The sequence below is a fragment of the Culex quinquefasciatus genome, chromosome 1 (genome assembly GCF_015732765.1).
Source record: "Culex quinquefasciatus strain JHB chromosome 1, VPISU_Cqui_1.0_pri_paternal, whole genome shotgun sequence".
Classification (NCBI taxonomy): domain Eukaryota; kingdom Metazoa; phylum Arthropoda; class Insecta; order Diptera; family Culicidae; genus Culex; species Culex quinquefasciatus.
In genome coordinates this window covers 68990802-68997800 of record NC_051861.1, presented here as the reverse complement: position 1 = coordinate 68997800, position 6999 = coordinate 68990802, and the positions used below count along the sequence as shown (strand labels likewise).

General features: G+C 37.2%; 1 long non-coding RNA gene across 1 annotated transcript; it reads right to left on the bottom strand.

The window, feature by feature from the left end:
* Positions 1-5495: 5495 nt before the first annotated feature.
* Positions 5496-6666, bottom strand: LOC119765022. Its single transcript, XR_005276450.1, has 3 exons — positions 6404-6666; positions 5888-6344; positions 5496-5827 (listed from the first exon to the last, which is right to left on the bottom strand). It is a non-coding gene; the product is annotated as an uncharacterized LOC119765022 (long non-coding RNA).
* Between the last annotated feature and the right edge of the window lie 333 nt (positions 6667-6999).

Here is a 6999-nt window from a genome sequence, read left to right as displayed (position 1 = left end):
TTGAAATCACTAACGTCTATATCACCCTGCTGTCATTGAGGGAGAAGCTTTGTTATGATTCGTTTTTCTTCGCCGAATGTACATAGCGCTTTTTCCATGATGCTTTTCTTTTTCGTCACGAGGTTCATGTAGTCTTTTATTAAATTTGACAGGTTGACAGGGCTATGTAAACAAAGACTGCTGATGGCAGAGATTTTTTTTATGTTACTTTATTTAAAATCATGATTAAACAGACTTTACTGAAGTAACTTTTGCTCATTTTTCGTGGAGAGGTAGCTTATTAGGAGTACTTTCAGAATATGCAATAACCCAGAAAGTGTCAAAATGTACACTGAAAGAAACTGACATAGTAAATTCAAATGTTTTTTCACGTGAGATGCTCGAAATGTAAACACGGTAATAGACAAATCCAGCGAAAGCTCAGCGCTGCTTTTTGATGGTGAGAGATTTGACAGCTCCCATACTAAATTTCTCAATTTCCATACTTTTTGTTAATTTTCTTCTAAAATAAAACACTTAACATATGAAAACTATATATTTTTGATGCCCAAAATTCCTGCTGAATCGAATGGTGTACTTATCTCAACTGCAAATTTTTCGAACAGTTTTTATTTTAATAATATTCTAGACACATTTTGTGCACCTAATCAATCAATACTTTTATCATAAATAATCATTTTATTGCTTAAAAATTAAGTTTTCCTGAGCTCCCATATTCAAATACATGGAATAGTCATTTCTAACACCATTGGCCACCTAGCGGCCATTTCAAACTGGATACGTCTATTCAGCATGCTTTTCCTTTCCTAACATGATTTACATGTCACATGGACGTGATGATCATTTGAAACCAGCTGATTGCTAGCCAAAACCTTTTCATTCTTTTATCGCATGGTATTCACATTGGATTCAAGTGAATTTCTCTTGGATTGGCCCCATCAGTCTTTTCCCATGATAGTGAAGTGGAAACCACGTTAAAACTGTATGTTTTGAATTTGAAAGTCAAGTGGGCAGTTTTTCTCGGAAATTCATTAAGCAAGATGGCGAGAAGGAGAAAGGCACTTGCGGAGCTCGTCTCAAGGCCAAAAAATTTAAATTTGCAAAAATTAAGATTTTACAAACAAACTTCATGAGGAATTGTTTTTAACACGGTAAGCATTTTCATTATAATAAAAAAAAATGCTTAGCTAAAAAGTTTTTCTTTATGTTTTCAGGAAATCGAGTTCTAGAGTATCAAGACCGCAGTGGATCGAATTTTGATAAAGTTTCGAGCGCGCACAGTGTCCAAAAAGGGCTCGGAGGAAAATCCGGTGGCCATTGACCAGTGACGGAGGAACAGCAAGAGGCGATGCGGCAAAGCAAGGAAATTGTTGTTGATTTTTTTTGTGTTAGTGCGATCCGGCCGGCATTGCCGAGATGTGATTTTGTTGTGTTATAGTTATTAAAATACAATACAATATGATAAATAAAATACTCATTTTGAAAAAGATTTCTGTTTTGATTAAATATTTTAACCTGCTGAAAAAAAAACGCATTTTGTGACGTGTTATCCATTTGATTTTCAAAAGAATTTCATGTGATAATCATGTGTGATTACATGTGAATCTCACGTGTTTTTCATTTCATTTCGATGAGAATTTCACTTGAATTTACCGGTTCCGCAATGAAAAATTTCTATGTGATTTACACATGACATTCACATGCGAAGTCGAATGGGGCAGATTCATGTGTAAAACATGTGACATTACTATGTGCCTTTCTTTCAGTGTACATGATGCCTTTTTAAATGTTACCGTCGATTTATACCTTTCTCACATGTGTTGGTAATGGTTACATTTGATTGCACACACGCAGAAAAATCTGATTGTGAACTTGGCAAAATGTTTGGTACAGCTGCTAAACACGATTGTCGTCTCAAAGCCGGCAAACATGTTTGCCAAATTCAACCTAACATGTTTGTGGTTTCAACAAACATGTTTGTCATTGCCAAGGCCTGACATGTTTGTAAATACAATAAACATTTGGGATGATTAAGGCTACCAACTCTTGCTGAGCAAAAATCCGTACACTTTGCCAATATGACACCAAGATATAAAACCAATTCCAGCTCAAATCAGGAACTTTTATACCCGACTCTCTCCGATTTCAATGAAACTTTTTAGACATATTATCCTAGGCCTATAAAAGCCATTTTTGTGTATATGGAACCAATTGTAAAAATGACATTTGAGAAGGGCGTAAGTTATTTAAATATTTTTGTATTTTGTAATTTAGAAAACTGTCAAGGAATTATTTGGATAAATTTGGAATGTGGAATAACAATATAAAAATGTGTCGTTTTTGCAGCTAACTAATATCACTTTGCTATCAGAATTGCATGTTTAAAAATATTTCCAAAATAAACCGTGATTTGCTGAATCAAATCATGTTCTTCCATATTTTTTTTTTGTTAAACGTTTAAAATTTCACGAAATGTCTAGTGTTTTTACGAAAACATTTCCAGAGTATGTTTTTGTTTTTGAAAAATCCTATAAACATGTAAAACAAGCTGATAACTCTAGATTTGTTAATTCAAATTATCATAAGTCACTAGCTTTATAAAGCCTTTGGATCTTTTATGAGATAAATATGTTTTGTAAAGGAATTAGAAAAGAACAATTATTTATAATCAACTTTCAACTTAAGAAAACCCGGAAATCTTAGAAACCCAAAATAGGGAGACTGGCCAGACTTTGCTAAATCTTTCTGGCAACGTGTGTTTTTTGCTTGCCAACACTGCCAAGTTTTGCTGGGCGTAAAGGCAAATGCTCGTTTGGATACGTCAAACTTGTGTCTGTTTGGGTTAGAGAGCCTGGAGCTTATTAGAGAACAGACATCTTAAACCAAAAGTACCAATCGAAGCACAAGAACTGTCAAACGGAGGTACCAATCGAGCAAAATCCTTTGTCTTATGCTCGATTGGTACCTCCGTTTGACATTTCTCGTGCTTCGATTGGTACTTTTGGTTTAAGATGTCCGTTCTCTAATAATTCTATCATATCCTTGGAGATTCCATCCCAATATTGGCTGAAAATTCATGTCGAAAAAAGTGATTTTTCTGTTTACCTTTTTTTGCTTTTTTTCTTTTGGTCGATCAAACAGTGCGCTCGTACACTGTGAATCGGCATTACACATTTTTTAGTTTGGTTTTACACATTTGCATGGGACTTTTGAGTTTAATCAGGATAACACACTTCGTGTTACCAAAGTAATATAAATAATACTGATTCTGAGTGTTTGTTATCTGAACTTCCAAGATGGCGGCTTCTTCGCTACCCCCTGTCTAATTCACATCGACCAGTCTCGCAATTTAGGGTCCCTAGGAAAACTATACAAGTTATCCATTTAAAATCAAACTGACAGTTAAATCAAAATTTTCCTACTAGCAAAAGCTTTAGTCGAATCTAAAAAAAATATTTCAATTAAAACAAAGCTGTAAAATATAATGTAAAAAACAAACACAGCTGTAAAAATTCCGTACAAATCCGTATTAGGCAAAAGAATTCCGTACAAAAATTCTGGCCTGTTAAAAATCCACGAAGAGGGTCAAAATCCGTACGGTAAGGAAAAATCCGTACAGTTGGTAGCCTTAGGGATGATTTAACAAACGTGATTGTTGATACAAGGATCATTTTTATCTGGGTGCAGAATAGTTGTTCGCAAAGCGGCCTCAATTTAGAAATGTCAAAGTGGAACCAATTTACTGTTCGCAAAATGATACCAAGAAGTGGCAAGTATTGTAATCGATCTATAATTTATTTTGTCGCTGGTGTCGAGCTTTGCGGTATTCGAAGTAAACAAATCTTAAAAGAGGGTAGAAATCGGGATTGGGTAAATTCGTCGCTAGCATTTCAATAAGCGCTATGTCTTACGCAAAACCTACGTTTATGACGCTTTGTGAAATATTAGCGGCGAATTATCAATGAATGGCACATGCCAAATAATATTGAATAATCTTACTCCAACATTATTACTGCGCTTCAAAGATACACAATCTCGGAACTTCGATTCGGTTTTTCTTGTGATTCACAAAATTCCACCCTCTTCTGACGCAATATTTCGTCACGTGGAAATCAAAAAAGGCCTCTTTTGGCCGCCCATCGATTAGTCTACGGACATAAAAAGTGCGAAGCCCTTAATTTTTCAACGAAAATTTAAACATGAACAGATTAAAAAAAACCAAAACAAGTCATTTCCGCAGCAAAAAATATGTCACGCTTGAGCTTGAACATAGCCTTCCACTTTGTTTATGTTTACAGCTGTAGTGCAGATGTATTAGTGAGGAGCAGTGGGGAGCATTCGAAAATCACGTTACACATTCTGTCTTTTCAGCACCCAGATTTTTATGAAAATAAAAAAACCGGGGTAGGCTTTTCTTCTTTTTCTTTGTTTTCTTTATGTAAACAAAAGATTCTTTTGATTACATTTTCAATTCATATAAATGCATCACAGGGAGTTCCGGCCACACTTATTTGACAGGCATTTTCGCTGGACACCAAATAGAAACATCAGCTGCTGGAGACATGGAGAAAGTTATCTGAAACTGAAACTTCTGAAAAATCAAACTCCTCAAGAAAATAAAACGACATAGCTTTTACCTGATTATACCTGGAAAAAAATCCACCAGCCTAGTTATATGGAACGAACAGTTACTGGAAAAGGAAAATATTAGGTTTGATTATAAATCGAATCGAGAAATTAAAAGTGAGAGTGTGTGCAACATGGAGTTAAACTTTCTGTGAAGTTGCTGTGAAGATTACCATGGCACTTTGAAAAGTTTAACTCCATGTTGCACGCACACACTCTCACTTTTAATTTCTCGATAAACTAGATACTTACCTATATCGAGCTGTCAAATCGCAACATGGAGTTAAACTTTCTGTGCAGTTGCTGTGAAGCTTACCAAGGCTTTTCAAAAAGTTTAACTCCATGTTGCACGCACACACTCTCACTTTTAATTTCTCGATTCCTTACAATTCCACCTTTATCAGTTCGGCCATCTTGATTGAGGTTGGAGTAAAAACATACACTGTTAATTTTCCTTACACGTTTAAACGAGTTTAGTTTCAAACAACAAACTTGTTTGTCAAACCGGCAAAATGTTATTAGAACCGAGAAACAATGATTATTAATATATTAAAATGTGTTTGTGGTACTTATAAACCGTGATAGTTGTTTGTAATAAACTGTTTTGTTAATTCAAACTTACATAATTTTTATGCTTGCACACAAAGAAAAAATACTGTAAATTTAAAAAGATCGTTCGTTGGATTAAAAGTTCGCGTTGGTGAATATTCGTGGAAAGTTCAAACTTTTTAATTTAAAAGTTGGAAAGTTTTGATACTACCATGCATTTCTGGAGCAAAATCGTTGTATCGGTAAAAGTTTTTTACTTTTATTATAAGAAGAAACTTTTTATGGCAACAGAAAATAACATTTAACATTACAGTGATGATTTTCGAAAAATGTGATGGATTTTATTTCTATTTTTATTTTAATACTAAAACTGCTGCTTATGCTGCTTAACATCGCGGCCTTCATCTTGGAGCGCGACAACGATGTAGAGAACAGGGTGGTCTCGTTGCCAGCCATCATCAGGACAGGCTTGGAGGAGTTGGCCATTGGGTGTTGATTCGGGAAAGGAAGTCGACGTTTTCCGACTGGGTAGTGAAGCGCCTGAACCGATAGTTCCAGATCACTTGGTCATCCTTCGAGAATGACACAGATGTTGCCAGTTCATCCGGCCGAAGCCGCGCAGTCGCGAGTTGAGCGTTTGCGGGCGGAGTTGCTGAAAGAGTTTGAAATTAAATTAAATTGGCTAGACACTGAACACATTCTCAATACTCACCGGTGAATTCTTCGGTATTCCAGATAGATGTTCTTGATCAGGTTCGTCGGATATCGCTGCAACCTCTAGAAGTAATCCGAGTACGACAGCTTCAGGACCTGCGGCTTTACTCGGTAATACTCGTCAAACATGTGCCGTAGCGAGATATGAACTGCGGACCCTCAGGACATCCCACAGTGTCCCGTCATCACTTCCGGCACATAATGCTGCTGGTGGTCGTAAACCGCCGGCACCGAGTGCAACATTCGCGCTGACCACCTCCGGTCGCTTCTCGTCGTTTCCCTCTTCCGTCGGATCCTTCTCCTCACCGATAAAATTTACTTTATCTTACTTGTTCGAAAAGCGGATGTAAATCTGCTTCAACTTTAATTTCGTCCACCTGGCCACCACCACCGAATACAACCGGTGCAAATCCACATCCCGACCTCCGATCTTCGGGAACCGCATAAACTGCGTCCTACAAAAACAAACAAAATTAATCACAAACGCCACCAAACACCCAAGCTTCCTTCTTACCAACTCCGGTCGTGAAACAGTTGCAGGTCCTGCAGGAAGCTGGCCTTGTCCTTTTTCGAAAACCAACTTTCCCCCGACCTCGTCCCGCACCGGCACCACCCACCTTCCGCTGCTGCTGTTTTGGCTCACAAAGGTGTCCGCGTCCGACTCCTGGCTGTGGCCGCGTCCGGATTTGATTCGCTTCGTGGACAACTCGCTCACCACCGGCACTACCAAAATGTTTGTTTACATTTTGTACTTAGGCGTACACGGTTACACGAGAACGACGAAATGAATGTATGTAGTCGAATTAAAAATAAAAACTTTTAAATCAGTTAGCAATGAGATTTTTAAAAACTGTAGCAGTAAAAGTTTTCATTGTCAAAACAAGAAAAAAACTTTTAATGGAGCAAATGTTGACCACTTTTTATTTAAACAGTAAGTTACTTTTGCCATTACAGTAATATTTTTTTGTGTGCACTAACGTCAAATGACATTATGCGGAAAACCGAGGGATAGGACAGAGAGCAACCTGGCAACGCCCCGTGGAAATTTCTTTTACTGCTCCTTGGTGTCTGGTTCCTCTCCGACACGGCACGCCACAAATAATGCTGTAA